A 23819-nucleotide genomic window follows, 5' to 3' on the forward strand; every position below is an offset into this window, starting at 1 on the left:
GGGGATTCTTGATCTGGAGAAACTAAAATCCAATTTAAATGACTAAGGAATTTATCCACAGGAGTGTTTTAAAAGCAGTGTGAGTATGCAGGGCTTGGGTGTGGTGGTTTATACTCACAGGGGACATGACACTATCCATGTAATTTCTTCTAACCATAATTTCCATGGTGTCTAAATAATGAATTCCAGACAACAGCAAATAGATCACCACTTTCAGAGCATTTCATATGCTTTCCAGGTCCACACTTGCAAAAGTGTAAAAAGTTCACACGATAACGTACATGCCAGGAATTCTCTACATATTTATGCCATTCATGGGATGATTTATCAATGAAATGAAACAGCAAAGCAAAACCTGTCAGATACTGCTTCCTTTTAAGGTCACTAGAAGCAGAGTGCAGTGTGTATGGAGATTGAAATAGGAAGGTTTATTTAGGGAGAAAACATGGTTGTTTTGGTAGACTATCAGGTGGTATTTTATTTTGTCCAAAAATGGTAGGAAGATGGTCCTATTAAATTATCCACAAGATTGAGACTATCTAAGATATGCCGATGTTGAGTTATAGTTCTTAGACTGACTTGATACTGTTGCCAACTCCATTAACTTTTTGGCTTTAAGTTTATCTTCCAAATCTTTAATTTTGTCTTTCAGAGTTTTCCAAATCCCAAATGATAATAATCACTTCATAAACAGAATAGGCCCATTAGTGTCAATCTTTTTTTGGTAAGATTTAATGATATCTTCTAAACAGTGGCATAAAACTCCAATGATAATACACATTTGGACACATGAACAGAATAAAATAAAAATAGGAAATTATACTTATTTAAATCATATGATAGGCCCCAAACAAAACAACTTATTTTCCTTTTTTCATTTCCTCAGGATACTGTGTGAGAGACAATTTATTACATAGGGACTCCAAACTAATACTTGTGACTTCTGAACTATGGATCTGATTTGCCACAGGAGAACAGATAAGGGTGATCATTGTCATGCCAAGGGGCTAAGGGACATTGGGTGGGTCAGTGCCTAAGCCAAACTCAAGCTTTTGCAGCCTAAGAGTTTGCCCAATCTATGCTTATGTTCATTTTCTTTCTTAGATCATCAACCCATAATGATGGGAAAGAGAAGATAGGTAATAATTTGTGCAGTGTTAGAGTAATCCCTACTTTGTCTCCAAAACTATGTAAATGTATAATTCTTGTTTTTTGACTCACTTAGTCTGTGGAGATGTTATTTCATGATCAGTTCTAAGAAATGGAATTCGAGCAATTTTAGGAAATGAGTTTAACCATTTTGCTTAGTCTTAGAATTTGATAGTGGCACCTGGGCCATGAATCTTACTTTAGGCATAAAATTTGTTACTATGGAACCAGTTGGAAAGAAAATAAAATTCTTCCTACAGATAAGTATGGATATGAAGGCAGGTATATGATGGGATAGTATGAAGGAAACTTTCAGGCAAAGGAATCCTATTTTGCTTTGGAGAATAATGGGAGAACCCAAAGCTGTAAAATCCATTGTGAGAGTATTTTCTTCCCTTTGCCTGGTCTGTAAGCCTGGAATGAAGTTGCAAGCACCCACTTGGGCTTCATCACTTCTAAGATTAGTAACGTTCACTACTTTTCTCTTCAAAAAGCATTGGCCTTTTTAGCAGAATGTAACATTGGCCTTATTTATTCAGAATGTAACATCTGACTAAATAATTTACTTCATTTAGGTGTATTACTAATGTAAGGTAGTTGATATAACAAATAGCCCCCAGGTTGAAATGGTTTAACGTGACAGAAGTTTATTTTTCTTTTGTTTCATAGTGCTATACAAATAAATGTAGGGCAAAGTTCCATGTAGTCCTTCAGCGACCCAGGCAATCCCATGTGTGGCTCCATCATCTTCCAGGTGCGAATCCTCCTCTACATTCAGCTGCACACAGAGGAGAGGGAGGCAGTGTGGAGAGGGCATATCTCCCCTTCTCTGCCATGCACCAGAGGTAAGGCCTTTTATTTCTATGCATGTTCCATTGTCTAGAACTCAGTCCAGTGACTGTCTACTTCCACGGGTCTGGGAATTATCACTTGGCAGTGGGTTAGAGAAAGGGAACCTCTGTCCCTTTGTGTGACAATTTTCAAACTAATCGAATGGTATCACATGGGCTTATGTGAAAAACACTATGAAGGATACTTAGTATCTATCTTGCTTACAGTGCTTTCTCTATACAAAATAGGTTCATTTAATTATCCCACAGATGTTATGAATGCCTACCATGTGCTGCTGTGTCGAGCCCTGGGAGTACAGTGGTGAGCTAGAGACCCACAGTTTAGTGCTAGAAACACGTGCTGATTGATGTACGATTTCAAACTTTGCAGATGCGATTTTTCAGTATTCTGAGGAGTACAATGTCACATACAGAATGTAAACTCAATTTCTTTTTAGGTCTGCTTTTGTCATGTCTCGGAACAATTACTATTTTACTGAATTAAGTTGGTATTTCTTTACACTCAGGAGCAATCACTTTCAAAGCTTCTAGTGTATCAATGTCATTCCCTACAGGGACCAACTGTGAAAACAGAGGATTGTCTTTACTTAGAGTTGGGTTAAGCCAATTTATCATTGTGTGCCCTTTGACAAGTGGTTCAAATAAAAAACTTTTTATTCCATTACATCCCATAATATGGGTCTCTTCTCCCAAAAAAATCTCTCTCAGGAAGTGAATAAGTTGACTTCTGGAACAGCCTACTGGAGTATCCAACAGAACAAAACCTGTCTCAGCCTCTCACCCAGGACAGGCTCTGAGAAGCCTCCCATGGCAGAGTCGGCCTGGTCACAAGCAGCCACAACAGCTATAGGTGAGGCCATCTCAAGGTCAGTATGAGAAAGGAAGCATTCTTCCATAGCCTGTGAACCTCCTGGATGCTTGCACTGTCAGAGTGGGGAAGGCTATATTGGCCCAGTTGCATACACAAGTTTGGGAGTGTGTGAATGGTTCAAGTATCTGGAGCCTCTTATTTTCACAGACACACAGATGTGAGAAGGCATCCTCTGTTACTATGTAATAAGCCAAAGGTTTCTTTTTCCCACACGCTGAAGGCCCAAGCTCTCTCAGGGCACAGGAGCTTAGAATAGGGGTGGAGGAAGCTGTAATGTGGAATTCAAAGTTAAGCGAATCTCTCTTGAGACCCCAGTAGCATGGTGTTAAAATTGGAAACTACGGAGATTGCTAAGGAATAGTATATCCAGAAACAAATGAGAATCTAAATTTGTAATAATCCTGTAAGAAGAAAAATGATTCCAGAGTCTTTCATCTGATCATGTACAATTAGAACCACCATGAAACAAAAAATCTTAAGTGTGAGAATTCAGTGACCCTAAACTTTGCTGGTGTTCATGGCTGACGTTGAATTCAAGTAAAATAAGCAAACCTTAGAAAAAAGCAGACCTCTGTCTGCACAAATGACCTCAGGATAGTGCTGAGCTACTTTATCCAGAAAAAGGGCCAGAAATGATTTAAGCTATCATGTACTAGTAGCATTTCATCATGAGTTTTGCCTCTTTAACATATGGCAAGTACATTTCTAAAAAGATGCTCATCTATAAGGAATGAGATGAAGGACCCATGGAATATTAAAGATGATAAGACTATGTCTAGCATTAATTGATACTTTTAACTTTGAGTCAGGGTCTTGCTGGCCTGGAACTCTAGACCTTCCTGCCTCTGCCTCCTTTGTGTTGGGATTACAGGCACATACTATGATGCCCAGCTAACTAAAACATTTGGGAATCATTTCCAGAGAAATGATTTCTTTTTGTAGTTCCTAGAGTTGTAGCTCACCTTTATCACTTACATGTTCCCATTCTCTCTTTCTTTCTGATTGCTAGAAGTGGAAAATCTAGGACTATGAGTGGAAGATGTTTCCAATGAAAAATTTAAATTCCTTAGCTATTTCTTAGGTGTTTGGGAAGAAATCAGTCATATGATAAATTGTTTTGTACTGGAATAATATAATGGTTGGCAACAATTAAATGATAAAACTTTTCCATTAGAATTTTTTGCTGTTTTTTGTCACAAGGGGTTTTCCATTTTCTATTTGCGATGAATAGCTCTTTATGAAATCTAAAGTAAAATTCAGAATAAAATCCTTCTGAGAGCCAAGAGACTAAATTTCCTTTGGAATAAATATAGTTTCAGTTATTGTTTAAATATAGAATATTAAAACTTACCTTTATTCAATATTTGTGAGCCTTTTGAGGTGGGAGTTTTTAATCATACTATAGATTATCACTATCCCATCCATCAACATCATTGTCTATTGGCAGAAACAAGCAAAATTAAGCAGAATGATAGGGGATTGTTGATTTTTGTTTGTTTGTTTTCTTAACTTTTTTTTTTTTTAGCATAATTGGCTCTTTGGTTTATTGAATGGTTTTTCCTTCCTTCCTTCCTTCCTTCCTCCCTCCCTCCTTTCCTTCCTCTTTCCCTCCCTCTCTCCTTCCTTCCTTCCTTCCTTTCTTCCTTCCTTCCTTCCCACTCTTCCTCCCTCCCTTCCTTCTTTCTTCTTCCCTCCCTCCCTCCTTCCTTTCGTCTCTCCCTCCCTCTTTCATTCCTTCCTTTCCTCCTTCCCTCCCTCCCTTCCTTTTGGAGGTGCCCATTATTGATTTTAAGCTTCCTTACAAAATTTTGTTACTTAAATGATTCAAAGAATTCATTTGCTATAATTTTTCTTACCAGATATGTTTGTCTCTATAGAAAATATTTTGTAGAAAAATATGTCTGATATGTTCTATAGAGTGTATGTATGTGCTTGTATTTTTATTCTGTATAGTATATGTGTGTGTGTGTGTGTATGTGTGTGTGTGTGTGATTTTCTGTGACTTCCATTGACTAAAACCTAGAAGTGGAAAATTAAAGTTTTATTTGTTGATACCTAAAGGTCAACAACTGGATAGTCAAGTTTTTTAAATTGTGAACTTTTTTTTCTGGGTGGTACTGGTGTTTGAACTGAGGGCCTTGTGATTGGTAGGCAGTTGCTCTACCTGGTGCTTTTTTGTTAATTTTTACTGTAGTTATTTTTTTCAGAAAACAACGTGCATTTTTGTTGGTGACCATCCTAGACAATCATCCTTTTACCTATGCCTCCCAGGTATATGCTACCATGCTCAGTTTGCCTAAAATCACTATTTTTGTGATCTCTAGTTCTCATGCAGCTGAGATTATAGGAGTAAGCCACTGCATCTGGTTGAATTGTGGACTTTGGTATATAAATTAAAGATATTTGTCAAAGAGTATGGAGCCTTTTCTTAAGTTACCTGTTCTTTGGGGTTTCTGCTTGCTGATTACTCACCAGCTAATGTAGTTGGAAAGGTCCCAGAGTTTCCTGGATGGAAACTGTGCTGTATACCCTGCTGGTGGACCTGACCATAAGAGCTTACCTCTGTCTGGTACTCTGCTGATCTCAGTTTCAGGTAGAATTGTCCATTTTTCACCAGCTCCTTAGAGGAATGGAGACTTAGAGTTGGTTTGGAACTGATATCTATATTTTCATTATATAGATATCTGTTATTTCATTATATAGATAGCTGTTAGTTTTTGTTTTGAAGTTGAATATAACCTGTTCCATTTTCCTGTCCTTCAGTTCCTATGTATTCACTAAGCAGAGATAGATGACTCTCTAGTGAGTGTCAAAACCTGGGCAGAGACCTGGCTGAGGTGGTTCCTCCCCATCTAGAGCTCATGTCCAGTGGGAAGTCTGACTTTATAGAAACACATCAGTAAACACATAATCATGCATGGTGTAGACACTGATGTGGAAAAGCTCATTTGTAAGAAAGGGTGGAATAGAAACTAATTTGGATTGGGCATCAGGGCAGGCCTGCTTAAAGAACTAACATCCCCCATTTGATGATGGATTTTGAGGAAGGGTGCTGAAAAAATCCAGTAATTGCTAGGCCAATGTGACTGAAGGGCAGTGAATTGGCAGGCCTGGGGGAGTTGGGTAGCTGAAAGACAGGGGATAAGTCTGTAAGGTAGTCACAGCTAGACTGTATAAAGATTTGGGGGGTAGGGTTGCCAGATCCCTTGGAGGCCACTAGAGTGTCTGGTGCAGGTGATTGAGATGAGCAGATTTATGCTTCAAAAAGTGCAAATCTACAATATAGGCCATACCATCAGGCATGCCTGTAACAGTGATTTTTCATAGCTTAATGATACTTTTGAAATGTAGATATTCATCATAAATATTCACATAATTTGTGAAATCCACAAAGGAAAGCAAAATTCATTGTGAATGTCAACATTCAGAGAAAATGACTCAACATTTGTAGGTGAACTTTCCTTTATGCAGTATGCACATATGTTTATGAGTTTATGTTTACATGATCAAACAATATTGTGTTTTTTATCCAGTGGCTTTAAAAACGCAACACATTGGTGTCATTCCATGGCAAAAGGGTTGTACATCAACATCCTTGATGTGTTTGTCTTAGTGATGTCCCATTGATGACTTTTAGCAATTTTTAACTAACTTGCAGATATGATGCGGCATCCACATGTACATTTCATGTCTGTGATTATTTTATTGAAGAAAATGTCTAAAAGAGAAAATGCTGAATCGAAGAATTTGTATGCCTTACACTTCACACACATTGCTAGTCATCTGGAATTTACTTTAGGGAATCATGTGAAGAAGAATGGAATAGCCAATTACTTACTCACTCAAAAAACAGGATGGGATTTTAAAAGCAAAACAAATAATAATTTTACCCTTTGCAAATTTCCCACTCCTTCATTTTATATATGTCCATGTCTATTTCTCTCTCTGCACTGTAAACTTTTTTTTTAGTGACAGTAATTTTGGCTTCAGGCCAACCCTAAGTTCCCATCCCAGCTACAAGGCTAAAGGCAATTGGTGGTTGAGGTGTCTGTAATTTACCTTTAGAATACTCCAGTGGAGATGTTATGATATGAAGATTTATATGAGAGAGTGTAAATTAGTTTTAATCCATGCCTAGCTAACATTTTGAAGTATTCTAATCCAGAGCACATACCAGAAGGGTGCTTAGTTAGCATTTGAAAGAATCTAACCAGGACTTTTCTTTTTGAAGGTCTTGACTACAAGAGTTAAATGACTGCTATCTCAATCTGCACAAGAAGATTTTTAATTGACATAGTAAGTAGTAGAAATTATATTTCATTAGTGACAGGAGTTCTGTACAGATATGTGGAGTGGTTAGAGATATTGTGAAGACCCCTGGCCTCCTCACCCTTGATGTGGTGTTAGAGGCACCCTGGCTCCTTTGAGTCTTTTCTGTATCTTCCATTGTTCCAAATTCCCAGTTCAAACCTGATGCACCGGATTCAAACAGAATCTTACTTGAATCTGGGTGTGCTGTTGGAGAGAATATTGGGACCCTCAGCCCCTTTCTCTCTCTCTCTTTGCTTTCTGTCATAAGGTGAGCAGTTTTGCTGCACTATGCTTTGCTTCCCATGTTGTTCTGTCCTGCCCTCCACAAATAATGGAATTAGTCCACCACAGACTGAAACCTTTGAAACCATGAGGCAAAATAAACTTTTCCTCTGTGTAAGGTGTTTGTTTCAGATATTTTGACACATCAGTGGAAGGCTCACTGACATGTAATTTTTTGAAAGTACAGGTGGTCCCACGTTTACCACGGTTCTACTTCTGATTTTTGACTTTATGATGGTACTATGATATTTATTCAGTAACAACCGTAATTCAAATTTTGAATTTTGAAGTGTTCCCAGATGGTATGTTTCTCTTTCAATGGTTGGCAGTGGCAGTGCACTTCAGTCTCTAGTCAGCCACATGATCATGAGAGTAAACAATTCATATTCTATTGTGCACTGTGTCGCTAAGCAGTGGTGTTTGCTAGGGTAGGCATATTAAGTTAATTGTCAGCTCACAATGTTTTCATCTTATGATGGGGTTATTGGGGTATAACTGTAGTGTAAGTTGAGTAGAATCTGTAGTTTCAAATTTGGTCTGAGGCTTGCTTTCTTAGTACTGTATAGTAATCTGGAAGAAGATACCTACCAGAAAGAACCTGCTTACCTGTGCAGCCTAGTTCACAATGCTAGGAATGCCCTGGAAGTCACTTTCTTGCTTTCTTTTTATAGAGAAATACAGCCAGGAGATTTTCAGGACCCCCTTGCAGCCTCGGGCAGCCTCTAGGCCGAAATAAAGTTGGTCACAGAACTCTCTCCATGCCCCTACCTTTCTCAAAATAAAAAGCCCATACCAAAATCAGTGTCAAGTAGTGAAAATGTTACTGCAGTTTTCATGGAAAAATAGGAGATTGTCAAATCATAGGCAAAGCTTAAGTTCATTAAACTTAGTTCTCTCATCAGTTTTGTTTCCTTTCCTCTTCCCTTCTCTCTCTCTCTCTCTCTCTGTCTTTCTTTTGCTCTCCCATTTTTTTCTTCTCTTCCCATTTCTCCACTTTTACAAGGTCTCTAAAATCCATTTACTTTTTAGCCACACTCTTGCAGCAAAACAAAATTGTTCTTCATATATGTCCTGTGGCACTGTAAACTGTAGCACTGTCCTTCTTATAAAAAAGAAGGGCTGGAGCTGTTCCATCTATCAACCCTCAGACAACTTTCAGAAGGATCAAGAATGCCTACCATTCTTGCCCCAACCCTGCTACCCCCTATCTTAGGGCAACTAAAGCCTTTCAGCAATGCTAAAAACAGGGTAAGGCACATGTGTATGCAGAGTGTGTTCCAAGGAGAAGAAGTATTTCCCAGAGTATTGAGTCTGCATTTCATTTTCTTCAGAGTGGTGTCAGCTAACAGTTCCAAGTGTGAAAAAGACATCTTGGATCATGTTTACAGGGCCCTTGGAGGCACTTCATTTTTAGAGGTATAAGCTTAACTATTGTTAAGATCTTTTCACTTGTATAGGGAGTCTGTGCCACTTTAGGCTTGCCCTGGCATTGTTCTATAAAGAACCGACTGAAGTATGAATGTTTCTTTCTCAACTTCTGTGGTATGCTTTAACTTTTTAATCCCTGCACTCCTCACACTCACTGTTTCTGAGAAATCCTTAAGCTTGTAATGAAATGCATTTTGGTTTGCAATTTAATAATGATTGTTATCTTTCTTGATTACTTAGGTTATTTTAACATCTTTCTAACCTCACAAGATAGATAGCATGTAGCGTGGAAAGGCCATATGATCAAGTGGCCAAGGTTAAAGGAAAGAATCTTGATTTTGCCACTCACCAACTCTGTATCTTTTGATAATTCCAAATGCCATTAGACCCAAGTTGCCTCATCTGTAAAAGAGGTGTAAAACAAAACAAGGCTTACATTGTAGAATGGTTGTAAATATAAGTGAGATAATGAAGTGTCTGATTAGTAATTTGATAAATGTAGTTATCAGCTTCATCATTTAAGATTACAGTTTGAAGGTAGAGTTGCTAGGTTTCAAATCCAGACCTGACTTCTAAGTTTATGCATGATTTTGTTTTGTAACAAAGATAACAGTTACTCAGAGCTAAGACTTTATATGAAGTTCTAAAAACACTTGCTCAGTGCTATTCTAAGTACTTATATCTATTCACTTCTTATATAGCCCTGACAACTCTAGGAGGTTGATATGATTATTACACTTATCCACATTTGGATACAGAGAAACCAAGGCCCAGGGAGGTGAAGTTGCTCAAGATTTCTGCTGGTTGGTGGCTATGATGACCATCATCTGCCTGGAGAGTCAGGCTCTGAACCCGGGCTGAGTACTCAGTCACCTATGTGTCCCCATTCTTGACTAGATACTTTATTGCTTAGAAGGCTTTTCTAAATTAGCTATGGCTCCCATCCAGTGCCAAGTAAGCAAACCACAAAATTGGCTGGGATGGTGTGCCAGAGCTCTCTTAGCAAATAGAAGGAATTTATCTTTCTGCTGAAAGAATGGAAAAATGGGAGAATTTATGGAATATGAGTTGGGTCCAAAGCTTGTAACCATTAGGGAAAGACAATTTTTAGTAGGCTTACTGGGTCAAATAAGCCAGATTTTTCCCCAGACAGCTCAGGGAAACAAGGGCTATAAGAGACAGTGGTGTGAATCATTTCACATTTATTAGGCCTCCATATAAATTATCTTATTTATAAGATAATTATCATGAAGGTCATTTGAAGTAGATACTATGTTTATATATATTTATCAGATGAGAAATCTGAGGTATAGAGAAGGTTAAAAATTGTGTTACCGGTCACAGTGCTGCTAGTGAGGCTAAATGTCAACCTTTAGACTCCAGGGCCTGCCCATCCTATGTGGACACATGCACAATGAGTGTTGGGAAATTTTGTATATTGAGGTCTTGTTGGTAAGAGAAATAACTAAATGAACTGAATAAAATGATTGCTTTGTTTCTCTTCTGTTCCCAGATGATGTAGCCTGATGTAACATGTCAGAGAAGACATGACTCAGTCAGAGGTTATGGATGGAGGATCAAACTTTTGTTTTCCTTAAGAAGCCCATGCCATCAGTGAGTGAAGCACTTTAAAGAAGGCATGTCCTGTAAATCTTTCTGCTTTGTGGAAGACACATTTTCTGAGAGCAGTAAGATGGACATTTGATAACGGAGGTTGGATTCTCCATTGTAAGTGGGAAAGGGAAGTAATTCAGTGATGTGGCTATAAGGACCGTGTTTCTTTTCTCTAGGACATCATTCTGACTTCAGTAGGGGTAATTCTAAATTATTCAGATAATGTTAGACCCACAAGTCGGCTGGCCCTAGTGGGACCATTAATTATTCTATCAGAAAGCTTGAAATCATTTGCTTCTTGTGATTTCACATCAAATAAAATTTTACCGATCACGTGTTTTAAATAATGTAGTTTCCAAGACTTACATACAATGTTTTCTTTATGCTACATTAGTTTGTTTAAGAAAGGTCTCCAAAATAGGTAAAGTGCAAAGCATTGCTCCCAAGAATGAAACCAACACAACCATATAAGCCCTAATAAAAGTGTATTTGGCTAAGAAAGTGAATAGGACCTCATTATTCTGGTGAAAATTTAGTTTGTATTTTATTTCACTTAGCTTTGTCTTCCAATGAATCATAAATAAGAAATGCAAAGTAATAAATGCACTACACGAAATATATTTTAATAATCCTAAAGGGTTTCATTACTGTGGCTATAAGCTGGAAATGTGAATTATGTCTGATAGCCTGACCTTCATTTATCGACTTCAGAGGCTCTGGTTTTACTGGTGTAAATGTTACAAGATTATGCTAAACTATTTACAGAACAAATTAACTTGGTGCAGCTAAATGGAATGCCCTGGCTTTTGGAGATCTGTGAGGAATGTATTGTGATGTATAATGTTATATTGCTCTGAATTTTTAAATAAAAATAATCCATACTTCAAGATAATAGATTGAAAAATTGCCCAAGAGAAACCAAACAGCTGTTTTCAATAACGCAGGTAAATGTTAGTCATGGGAAAAATTTCTATTACTGCCTGAGCAGCCAGAAAAGTACTGTGCATTAAAAGACCTTGGAACCAGCAGAGAGATCCCTTATACAATCTGTACTCAGTCCATTGTGATTTTTTTGTTAGATTGTTGGTTCTCCATTTTCATCTTCCATTCCAGTGAATCTAGAATTTGGAAATAGTTAGTGCTTCAGGAAAAAATAATATACCAATGTGCATTTTTATTTATGCCTTGCTATTACTCTCCAATGCCCTTTAAAAAAAAAGTTATAGAGCAAATGCTGTTATGTCTTCCATGAAGCTATCTGGCTAAGTGATTATGGGAACCCTTCTCTAAAGTCCTTTCTAAATGGTTCACTTGGATTTGTAGGCAACAGACATTGTATAGACTTTTTATTTGTTGTACCTGCACACAATTCTGATCTTCTGAACAATGTCAAATTTCTATGGTGATAGAGATCTTGCTTTACCCTTCCACACATTTCCTGAATGGCTTAGCACATGCCTTATTTGCACTGGGATTCAAGAAATATTTATTGAATGTATAAATGAGTGGGTTTGTAATGAACTGGTGTGGTTCAGCAGATCATTGTTGCTAAGTTTGTTCTGGTGTTGTGGCTATAAATGCCAAAGTTACTAACAGGTTATGCTAGCTACTAATGGAGTAAATAAACACGCAACACAATTGCAGTGGTTTTAAAATAAAATCCTACAATATTCTGGAATTGCTTAATGATGTTTATATCCCATGTTTCAAGTCTGTTTCACTTCTTTCCTAAAAATATTGTGTATGTATTGTGTATTTTTTTCAGTGCAGAATAGTAACTTTTATTATCTGCTATCTTTATGTCATAGTGTCCTGCTTCAAGTGGAGTGGAGATTTTTGGTAAGTGCAGAGCTATATACTTAGCATATTCTGCTTAGTGCTTTTTCCCATTGATACTGTGTTTCTCTCTTGGAATGCTATTCATGCTCCATACTAATCCAGGGCCACCATTTTATTTAGCAATCACCTCACAAGTTACCTCTGCCTAAATGCTTTACCTGACCAAGACTACTTCAGCCTGTTCACATATGTGCTGAAAGTTCCTTCAGTGTTTATGTGAGTCATATATAGTCTACTACTTCAATATTCATGCATTTACTTATTCATTCAGCAAATATTTACTGTATTCAAGCCCTGTATTAGTCAAGTTACAAAGATCCTGCAGATAGATGCATCATGTTCTCAAGAAATGAATAGCTTAGAAGGGAATTTTGCACATAGTGAGACGTTTCAAAATAATTTTCAGTCATCATATGCATATTCCATCTCTCAGTTACATTCTAACTCCTTCATGGGTTAGAACACACCTTCCATCTCTGTCTTCTTTTCTAGTACCTGGAATGGTACTGCACTGAAGGCTGCAAGAGAGGGAAGTAAGTCTTTTCACACTGTGCAGGGCTCTGATACTCTGGCACCATTCTACCAGTGAGTAACCACCAACTAAATGGTGTTTTTGCCACTAACATAACAGCTGATGTCCCAGTCCCTAAGAAGAGTTTGTTTCTGGTAACTTTGGAGACCCTGAGAAGCAGAAGATTCTTCTGGTATCTGACACTACAAAGCAAGCTTGAAAAGAATGTAACTCTGTATTCTTAGAGAATTATCATGAAAGAACTGGAGGCCGGAAAAGGTATGATAAGGACAATTTCATCTGTGGCTGTAAGATGTCATCCAATGTTAGCCAGAGCTAATATTTATTATGGCAATTTGACTCTTCCAAATCTGAAAAGAAAGCATTGTGACAAAACCTATTCATGAACTCCAGTGGTACATGCTAACACATGACAAGCAAATATTTTCACCATCATTGTCAGAATTTATTTCCATGTGTTATATTTTATAGACATAATAAATGTACATGTGGTTTGCTTCCCTCTTTATGGTCTAGTTGCTAAAAATAGCCTAGAGCTCTTTTAACTGTATAGTGTATTGAGCTATCATGTTTTATAAGGATGTTTATTCCTGTCTTCTGAAGAAACACATGGGATTAAAAAGAATGTGGAACTGAGAATCCAGCATTCATGAAAACAATACTGTAAACATAGCCTATACCTAACATTAGCAGAATAGAAAAACATACATCTTGACCTCTAGCCATATAGGAATAAATGTCTAGCATTTGATGTTCTTTCCTGGATTAAAACATATTTGACAATTGAAGGAAAAATTACAACTATTCAAATTAGGTCTACCATCCATAGCCAGAGGAAACTATAAGAAATACTCTTCAAAAATTACTCATTTTTACATTTACTTAAAATGTAAAAATCTTCATACAGATATGAAGCTCTAGGTCTTTAGTTCCCAGAGGCAACCAAATAAGCAACAACAGCAAAATAAAGTAAGAAAAAATGTAAAAGAAAAATTAAGTAAGGTGAGAGTATTTGAGAGTTATTTAGGGGGTTAATTTTTCAAAAACCAGAAAGATGCACTGGTTAGTTCAAAGTCTGAATGAGCTTTGTGTCAGGTACTTCTTAGCTGTATAAAGCAATTCAGAGCTAGAGGTTCTTCTTGGTCACTAAAAACAGTGATATTATGTGACTCATAAGACTAATTACTGGCAAAGCTGAGTCTAATAATTTTGTCTCTATTAACCCGCAATGCTGTCTATCCTTGCTATCCAACATTCATCTTAACATTTCCTGTTAAAGAAAACCATTTTTGTGATGGTCATTTGTACAATAAATGTGATCTTCCTCATGGTTAGCAAAATTTGCCTGTCTCTAACCACTCAGATAGTCTCATTCTGTCTGCCTAAGCATCATAGTCTCTTTTCTTCCTCTTTCACACAACTACCATTCAGATAGTTGCATTGAAAGTAATGGCAGGATTAAGATGCCATGAGTTACACTTTCATCCAGGGTTTTAGGCATACCCAGATACAGCCTTGAACCACTCAGTCTTCCTCCCAGTGTAATCTCTCAAGAGATAAATGCATAGGAAAAAAGAACAGAGAGCTTCTTTATTATTAGCTTGACTTTTGCCAAAACACTTTTGAAAGGCCTAATAATTTGGTTCAAAGGCCTAAGAGGATCTTTACCTACTTCCCAATCCCCATACACTAATCTTTACTACTAGCAAACAAAAAACAGAGGAGGTGATATGAAAGAACATGAATGAGGAAGGAGAATTGGCAGGGTTGGGGGGGGGGTGTGGGTGGGGCAGTGTTGGAAAACAGGGTGGTCCCAAGTGTTTTTAGCCACTTAGAGCAGGATGATGCTAAAAGACCATCATAGAACACCAAGGAACCACAACTGTTTTTCTTGCATCCTCATGGGTAATGTACAGCTTTGTTAGCAGAGGCATGAGGAAGGATATACACAGGGCATGAACTCAACTATGTTCCAATCTCTACCACACCCACTTCTCTCACTTCCAGTTCCTTAATTTAACCTGTGTATTCAAGTTTGTGTTTGAGATGTGTCCACAGTGTTGCTATCATCTAGCAAATATGGCTCAATCAGGGTGATATCATCCTTTTACCAATTAGTTTATTATTCCTCCTGTGGATGATGAGGACACAGCAACATGTGGTAGAAAAGTTGAGAGTAAGCCCTGCCTCTGTTTTAGACGTAGCCACTGTTTTGCATGCCTGACTTAAATTCCCATAGTTACTGGATATGTTCTCCACATCTTTGAGCATTCTGGTTATCCTACTCAGAATATGCTTTTTTACTCAGTGTTCACCAGAATGTGTGAGAGTCTCCAGACATGGTCTGACAATTTCACTCTCCTGCTAACATCCCCTCAGTTTTTCTCACTGCAGCTAGAACACAGTACAAGTTCCTTTTGCTTATCTTGCCAGAATGTCATCTAGCCCCAAGGATTATTCTACTTGTCTTGGGCTCTTCATATTCAGCACAATGAACAGCTTGTAACACTCAATACATACTAGCTTTCTTTTACACCCCACCTCCATGTCTTTGCTTAATGCTCTATCTTGAATATCTTCCCTCACTTTTGTTGCTGTAGATTGAAATGAGATAATTCACATAGAGTATGTAGACTAGAAGTGAGTACATCATGCATGCACAGTGGCTGTTAGCTCTGGATGAGCCTGCTGTAAAGGGGCAAACTCTTATATGGAAGGATACATGTCACTTAACATCTCTTTGCCTTCATTTCCTCTTCTGCAAAAAGAACATAATTGTGCTAATATGTAGGTTGTTATGAAGATTAAATTTTATAATACATACAAAATACTTAGAGTGTTGCTTGAGAATAGGTTCACAATTAGCATTAGTTAATATTATTGTTGTTCTTTTAGACTTAGGCCAGGTATCATCACCTTGGCCTATTGCAAAGTGAGTGAGTGTTAGGTGCCATTCTTCAGTGTTTATTGCACCTACTTCATTCATTCATTTATTCTTCTCTAAGTAAAATATATTTATAGATCTCTTAGTGGAAGTCATGCCTTCTGATAGAAATGGGTAAACAAATAAGACTACTTTCAAGGAAATCCCAGGTTAGTGGAGAAGGTGAATGCATTAATATCAAGCACAGAGCTACAAATGGAAAGACCCAGTAGTCACACACAAGCACTAATGTCCTCAGGTCCCTACTCCTGCTTTGCCTGTCTTCCACTTTGACAATGGGAATTAGAAAATGAACTTCATTTCCTGTTTGACTGTACTTTTTCAAGCAATTCATTTAGGTTCAACTCTTTTTTTTTTTTTCAGGTCCACCAATGTTCTTTATAGAACCACTTCTTTCAGCCTCATGCTATGTAGAAGTCAACTACAAACTCAGATATGAAGGCTAAATTAAGGTACTGGAAGTGAAGGAAGCAGGCCTGGTAGAAACTGTGGAACATGGCTCTGAGTTCATTCCTATATGCAGAGTCAAGAGGTGATTCCTCTTCAGCCAGCTATTACCATAAGGGAAGGCACACAAATCACTCAATACTTCAAAATAACCCCTAGATTGTGATTTTCATGTGAAAGCTCCTGGTTTTTTAAAATATGAAATTAATTCATTAAAAAGAGCCAAAAATATTGTATAATTTGAACAAAATTAGCTTGTAAACTGGGAACTGTCTTTAGGAACTTGTACTGGTAACTATAGGTGACTATTTTTTCCCTTAATGTTTATTCTTTCTTTTTTTTTTTTTTTTCCTGATGGTACTGGGGTTTGAACTCCAGGCCTCTCACTTGCTAGGCCTACCACTTGAGCTACTCTGCCAGCCCTACATTTATTCTTAAAAATTTCAATTTTGCAAAAAATAAAAAGTTGAAACATGCACATACCCTTTATGTACATTCATCAATTGTTTCCATATTGAATTTTTTCTGTCCTCCTCAAAGAACTTTCCTGCAATATATTTTTAGAGATCAGTATTTTTAGTATTCTCAAACTGCAGAAATAGAAAGCAAAGCAAATCTAGGTTAAATGATTTCAACATCCAGATTAGAACTTGGGCTTTATTTTTTGACATTTTCATACATATATATAAAATCTACTTTGCTCATCTTCACCCTTCTTTAACCCTCTCTTGTCTTCTTTGCCCCTCCTGATGGTCCCCTTCCTCTTCTCAAATAGTCCCCCTTCTACTTCCATGATTTTTGGTTTAAATCTAGATTCTGTATATGAGAGAAAACATTTAATATTGGTCTTTCTGAGTCTGGCTTATTTCACTCAACACAGTGATCTCCAGTTCCACTCATTTTCCTGCAAATGGCATTTATTGCTGAATAATACTCCATTGTGTACATATACTACATTTTCTTTATCCATTCCTCCACTGGTGCATACTAGGCTGATTTGATGACTTGATTATTGTGAATAGTACTGCAATAAACATGGGTGTGCAGGTATATCTATTATGTGCTGACTTTGATACTTTTGGTATATACCCAGGAGTAGTATAGCTGGATCATATAGTACTTCTATTTTTAGCTTTTTGAGAAACCTCCATAAAAGTTTTTATAGTGGCTACAATAATTTGCATTCCCTTCTACAATGTATAGGGTTTCTTTCTCCCGCACAACCTCTCTAGCATTTATTATTTGTTGTTTTGATGCTACCCATTCTGACTAGGGTGAGATGGAATCTTAGTGAGGTTTTGATTTGCTTTTCCTTGATGGATAAGGATGTTGAACATTTTTTTGTGTATTGATTGAGCTTGTTTTGAGCACAACAAGTTCATTGCAGTTACCTATCTATGTTTGGATTATTTGTTCTTTTGGTGCTTGATTTTTTTGAGTAATTAATATCAATGCAATGATATGTTTCTTCTTTGCATCAGCATATTTGTTACTTTTTTCATTTCTCACAATATGTGCAGAAGAATATGTACGGGTGTCACGGGCATTATTCTGAATCCTTGTTTCTATCATTTCTTCCATACAATCTTCTTTTTGTGACAATTTTTTTTTCTTCCCCAGAAAGACCTGTTTTTATCATTTTGTTTGACCTTTCCTCTCCCTTCTGTTTAGATTTCATTGTAAATCTTTTGTGAACAGCTCCATCAAAATGTTTTGCTTATTTACCCACTATGTTTTTTAAGTTCAGTGCCAACATCTTAAGGAAAGAAAGAAAACTTAGATGAATATTTCCATGGGTGCTTGTGAAGAGAAATCTCCAGGCAATTTTCCCTGTATAGATATTGATTAGAGTGAGAATGGTTAATAAAGGTCTAAGTCTTTGCAAAAATATTCAGTGTACAATTGGAAATGTGCCCATCAGTAAAGGAGTTTTCAGGAGAGCAGACTTCACTCATCACTTGGCACAGCCTGAGTCATATTGGACAAAGTGCCTGAAGGACGTCTTCTGCATAGTTGTGGATCTGTCAGTGCTTAGAAAACACACCGGGGGTTGAATTGCAGAAGAATACCAATATTGTAAGAAAAGCCATTGCCCATTTAGGTTCTGCCCTTTTGCTGTCCACGTTTTGAGAATTGAAAGAAATATAGCAAGAAACTCATTTGCTAAGTTAGATACCACTTTTGCACACATGTGTGCTCCACCCAAAACAACTGAAACTCTCCATAAATAGTTTTGAGACCAAATGGAAACCTCTTTAAATTGCACTTCCATGAGTAATAAATATTCGTAGGATCTTCCTGATTTTTCTGAATCACAAAAAACTTAATTACAGTTTATTATTATGTGTGCTATGTTATAATTTTGAAGACTAGAAATACTTTGTTTAGGAAATTTTCTGTGTATTAACCTCCCAATGTTTGATTTATGAAAACATGCTTTTCCCTGTCCTTGTGTAATCAAAGTCATTATCATCACCTTCTCTTTCTTCATCACCATCATCATTATAGCTTTTACGATGTAGTGCTTACAATTTTGTATAAACTCTTTTGCATAAAAACCAGATTTGATTCTCATATGGCCTTTTTTAGGTAAACAATGAGGGTAACTTCCCTAATGCTTAGTTTTCTTTCCTGTAAAATGTGGATATTCATCCTTATGTGGGTATTAGGGCCAACTACATGTGACACCTGCCAAACTATTCATGGTTCGATGTTGTTTGGTTGATTGGTTTTGTTTGTTTTGAAACAGGGTCTTACTATGCATCCCAGGTTGGCCTCAGACTGGCTATATAGCCCAGGCAGGCCTTGAACTCATGATCCTCATGCCTCAGCCTTCTAATACTGGGATTACATGGGCCATGAATGAATCATGGTTAGCACTTTTTTTTTGGGGGGGTGGTACTGAGGTTGAACTCTGGGCCTTGTGCTTTCTAGGCAGCTGCTCTACCACTTAAACCATACCCCCACGCCTTTTTGCTTTTAGTTATTTTTCAGATAGAATCTTGCATTTTTTTCCCCTGGCTGGCCCAGACCACAGCCTTCCTATTTACACCTCCCACATAGTTGGGATGACAGTCAGAAGCCACCACTCTCAATTTTTTGGTTGAGATGATGTCTTACTAATTTTTTGCCTGGGCTGGCCTCAAACCGAGATCTTCCAAATCTCTAACTCCCAAGTAGCTGAGATTACAGTTGTGAGCCAATCTGTCTGGCAATGATTATTTCTTATAACATTGATTGTGTTAATTTCCTTTAGCTTTGATAACAAATTATCACAGATCAATAATTTAAAATAACAGAAATTTATCTACTCAAATTTGGGAAGTCGGAAGTATGATGTCAGATTACCGTTAGGTTTGTGCTTCCTCCACAGCATCAAGGGAAATTCCATTATTTGTTTCTTTCTGGTGGCTGTCTGCCTCTCTTTCCTTGAGGCTACATGCCAGTCTCTTTCTCCAGGAGGCTTCCTCTTCTTTGTTTCTCTGTTCTGAGTCTCTTCTGGGGACACTTGCCTTTGGATTTAGAGCCCACCTGAGTAATTTAGAGTGGTTTTTTTTTTGCCCCTCTTCTTGAGATTCTTAAGTGTTGGGATTACAAGTACAATTTAGCACTACAAAGCCTTTTTCTCAAATGAGGTTATAGTCACAAATTCCAGGGATTAGGACATGGACACTATTTAGGGGGCTATTTTTCACCCTACCACATAGAGTTCAGATGATTTGCATGGAACTTATGCACTAAACAGAGTTCTGATGCATGGGCTACATTCAGCAGATTTTGAGTTCCCTTGAATACTCCTTTTCTACTTCACAATCATGCCCCTAATTTTTCTGACTTTATACTTGTTTAACTTCCTTGGTGTACACAAATAATTTTCTTAGGTCACAAAACAGTGAAATCAGATCTTTGGTAATTTGATTTTTTGGTCCAGTGCTCTTTTCAATAACTATATTTTTAATACAATTTATTCTAAGAACAAAATATGATATTTAAGAGCTCTGCACATAGACACCGAGCAATGTCACGCATTGGGATGGTTTGTGTAGCTATGTTTCCTATGGAAACAGTGAATAGCTGGATAGGTTCAGGGTAACTGGCTAAAAACCTGGACTGGACTCAATGTATGGCCCAGCTGCTTGGGTTTAAATCTCAGTTATCCCACTGGTTAGGTTGTGGCCTTGGATGATGCTCTACATGTGTTCTTATCCTCATCCATAAGAAGGGCTGAACAATAACATACTTCTGACCATTAAATGAGTTACATGCAAAAGTACTTTGGAGGATGCCTGACCTAAGGAAGTATGAATGTTAGCTTCCATCACTGCCATCATCGTCACCGCTGGTATTGCTGTTGTTTTATGAATACTCAGTGGGAAATAAGTTGGTTTTGGAAAGTAAGGTTTGCTATGGCATAGTGAGGAACATACAAACTAGAAATTTAGGGATAAATCATTCTATTCAGATCCCAAGAAACAAATCTAATAGGTGCTAAAGAAAGAATCCAGAAACTAAAAATGGTATTTTCTGTGTCTTTGAAAAGCTTAGTAACTCAGCTGCTTTTAAGTTTTAATTTTGACAGTTTAATAAACTGTCAAATTTTGCATTTGGCTGTCTGCTCTGATCAAGGATTTGGAAAAGTGGTTGTAAAGACAACTGGTTGTCAAATAAAACTTTACAAATGCTTTATTTTTCTCTTTCTCCACACATATGGGGTGTATTACCCAATAGAAGCTCTGAGATATCCCTCTTCTTTTGATTCACTGTAGAAATCAAACCAAAATGTTAGACAGAGAAGAGGAGAATGCCAGTGCTAAAATGGTGCTAAAATGGAAGGTGCAGTAATGCTAGAGAATTCAAAGAATCCTAAGCATTCACCTAACTTAGAAGCTCAGTGAGGGGCTGATTCAGGACTTCCTTGCAGAGGTACCCTGGCCTGTTTCCTGTTCATCTGAAACCCATTAATAGGGCATCCTGGAAACATTGGCAGCCAGGCTGTAAGGGAGCTGCTGTGGTATGGAAGGGACTCACAGATCTCTTTGCAACTTTTGGAGAAGGTTTGCAACTCCTAGCTCTTGGCAAGGTGGTGTAACTTGTCAATGGGCCCACAGACAGCACTGCCCAGATCTAGTTCTTTTCTGAAAGTCAACAATGCTCTGAAAAAATGATATTTTTCCCTCCTCACCCATTTGGGGGTGTAGAACCTGACCCTAGCTGACAGGAGATTATTTATCATCTTTACTTAGTGTAAGTATACATTTTCTGCGGCTGCTATCATACTGCAGTTTGGGAGGCTGAAACAGTGGAACTTTTTATCTGTTCACAATTCTGGAGACTGAAATCCCAATATGGTGCTAAAATTGGGTTCTTCTGATACCTCTCTTATTGATTTATAGATGACAAACTTTTCCCTTTATTTTTATGTGGTTTTCTCTCTTGCCTATCTGTGTCCTAATTTTCTCTTCTTGTAAGGATACCATCATATCAAATTAGAACCCAACCTAGGATGCCCTCATTTTAACGTAATTACTTCTTGAAAGACCCTATCTCCAAAGATAGTCACCCAAAGTACTGGAGGTTAGGACTGAACATAACAACTTTTGAGGGGATACAATTAAGCCCAGAACAATGTGAATATTAGTGTGTTTCTTACAGAGGTATTGTGTTTACTATGGGGTTTTTCCCAAGCCTATTCTTGGCATGTGATATCTTCAATGTTATATACACCCTATTACCTTTCGAATGTGCCTCTGGTTCTGAGCTTGAAAATATATCTTCCTAAAAGGGTTTAGGAAAGGAGTTGTGGGCCTCTCACAGAGCTGACTTTTAAGTAAATTCCTACCTCCTAAAAATTGCTAGTTGACTGATTCTTCTAAGTGAGCTTGCCTAATTGGACAATTGTCATGACAAGGCTGCAATATATGGTCACAGAAACAGGCTCTGTCTATTTGGGCAAGGAATTGTGGAGTCCTATGGGGTCAGTACCAGAAAGCCTGCATACCTCCCTTGCTCTATGAAGAGGGCCACAATGGAGTCTTCTGGAACACAGCCCAAAAGCATCAACGTTGCCTGCCCAACAACCAGGTAGGCATTCGTTTTAGGGGTTGCCTGAGGAAGGTAGAATAGAAGAAATACCACTGGACAAGAAATAGGTTGAATCTCAAAACTTGTGGGGCACCGAGAGCTGTTTTTCCCTTTTTTGCTCTTGCTTATGAAGAACGCTTTGCCCTGGAGAACCAGTCCTCAGAACATACAAGAGACACAAAAATCTGCCACTGTTTCTAAGTTGGCATAGAATTCAAAATAAAGCATAAAAAACTGTTAACATTTATTTTAGTCAGCTTTGAAGAACTGGCCAATGCCATGTGAGTTCTAAAGTTTTTAGACTTTTCAGGGAAAAAGCTTAGCTTTTTAAAATAGTAATGGCTGTTCTGGAATCTGAGACTTTGAAAGTATGTTTTGATAAAAAAATGTTTCATTAAAAATAAAATCTAAGGCGGAATATCTAAGAGAGTGATGCTAACTTGTGTTTGATGTCTTTTTGTAAGTGGAGATAAAAGAAATGTTTCCCCAAGTTTTGTAAAGAGTTCTGTTTGACAAAAGTACTGGTAGTTTCATTATGTTATGCATTTCTGAGGACTCTCCAAACATGTGGTCAGATAGCTCTTAAGAGGATCCCACGGGGAAGATGTTGGGTCTTAGCATAAAATATGGTATTTACACTGTTTTCTTATTTTTCATGGTCTTGAGTTACTCTTCTCAGTGGGTAGCACTTGATTAATGAAAACACAACCATCAAAGTTTCAGGATCAAGTTGAAGACCACAAAGGTTCAGGGCAGGGAGCTTATCTGTCTGCAGGGTGGCATGTCTCTTTAGCTGAATGACAAACACAAACTTTAGTTTCAGGGGTGGCTGTGGATGATGACCAGGACTTGGCCAACCTTACTTTTGCTTCTGTTTATTCTGGAGCCAGTAAACAAGCAGTGTTAAGGATGAGTATCCAATGAGAACACAAGTGAGTGTCACGAAGACATATTCAGCATGCCGTGGCCTACTCAGAGGAATCTGCTATATGAGAAAAGTTCAGAACCAAGACTTAGCTGCAGTTCATGTCACACCAAGAATTTATCCTTTCCAGTAAGGAAGCTTACTGTGCCACACTTCTGTATTCCATTTCTTTCAGTCATCAGGCCAGCAACAGGCCTGGTCACCATGCTCTGGGAAACAGGGGAGGGGCCTGTGGTATGGCCAAGCCAATTCTCTGTCCTTCCTTGTGTCATAGGAGCACCATGATGATGAGGTTGAAGCAAAGCAAACTTTTGGCAAGTGTGAATCTTGCTCACAGATACCTCTATTTCTGACCTCATGAAGGCCTCCCTCTTTCACCTTCTCTGCTAGTCCTACCACATCCAGAGATCCAAAGCTGATTCTGATTGGCTCCTCGAGGGAAATCAAATTCAATGATGGACAGAAGAGCAGAGGCTGACATAGCTTCCCTTCTATTCTTCTTTTTAATATCACAAGAGGCCTATGGTTAGCTCAATTCATTGGTG

The 23819-nt window shown here is 37.8% G+C and overlaps 1 long non-coding RNA gene across 2 annotated transcripts in view; it reads left to right on the top strand.

The window, feature by feature from the left end:
- The window catches only part of LOC141422565 (uncharacterized), a 133955-nt gene that overhangs the window by 77583 nt on the left and 32553 nt on the right, over window positions 1–23819 (top strand). For both annotated transcript variants that reach the window (XR_012447200.1, XR_012447201.1), the window contains 5 exons: window positions 1819–1994; window positions 2709–2850; window positions 7103–7167; window positions 10406–10620; window positions 12315–12345. This is a non-coding gene — a long non-coding RNA (uncharacterized lncRNA). The remainder of the gene's footprint in view (window positions 1–1818; window positions 1995–2708; window positions 2851–7102; window positions 7168–10405; window positions 10621–12314; window positions 12346–23819) is intronic.

This window comes from Castor canadensis, chromosome 4 (assembly GCF_047511655.1).
Source record: "Castor canadensis chromosome 4, mCasCan1.hap1v2, whole genome shotgun sequence".
NCBI classification, from domain to species: Eukaryota; Metazoa; Chordata; class Mammalia; order Rodentia; family Castoridae; genus Castor; species Castor canadensis.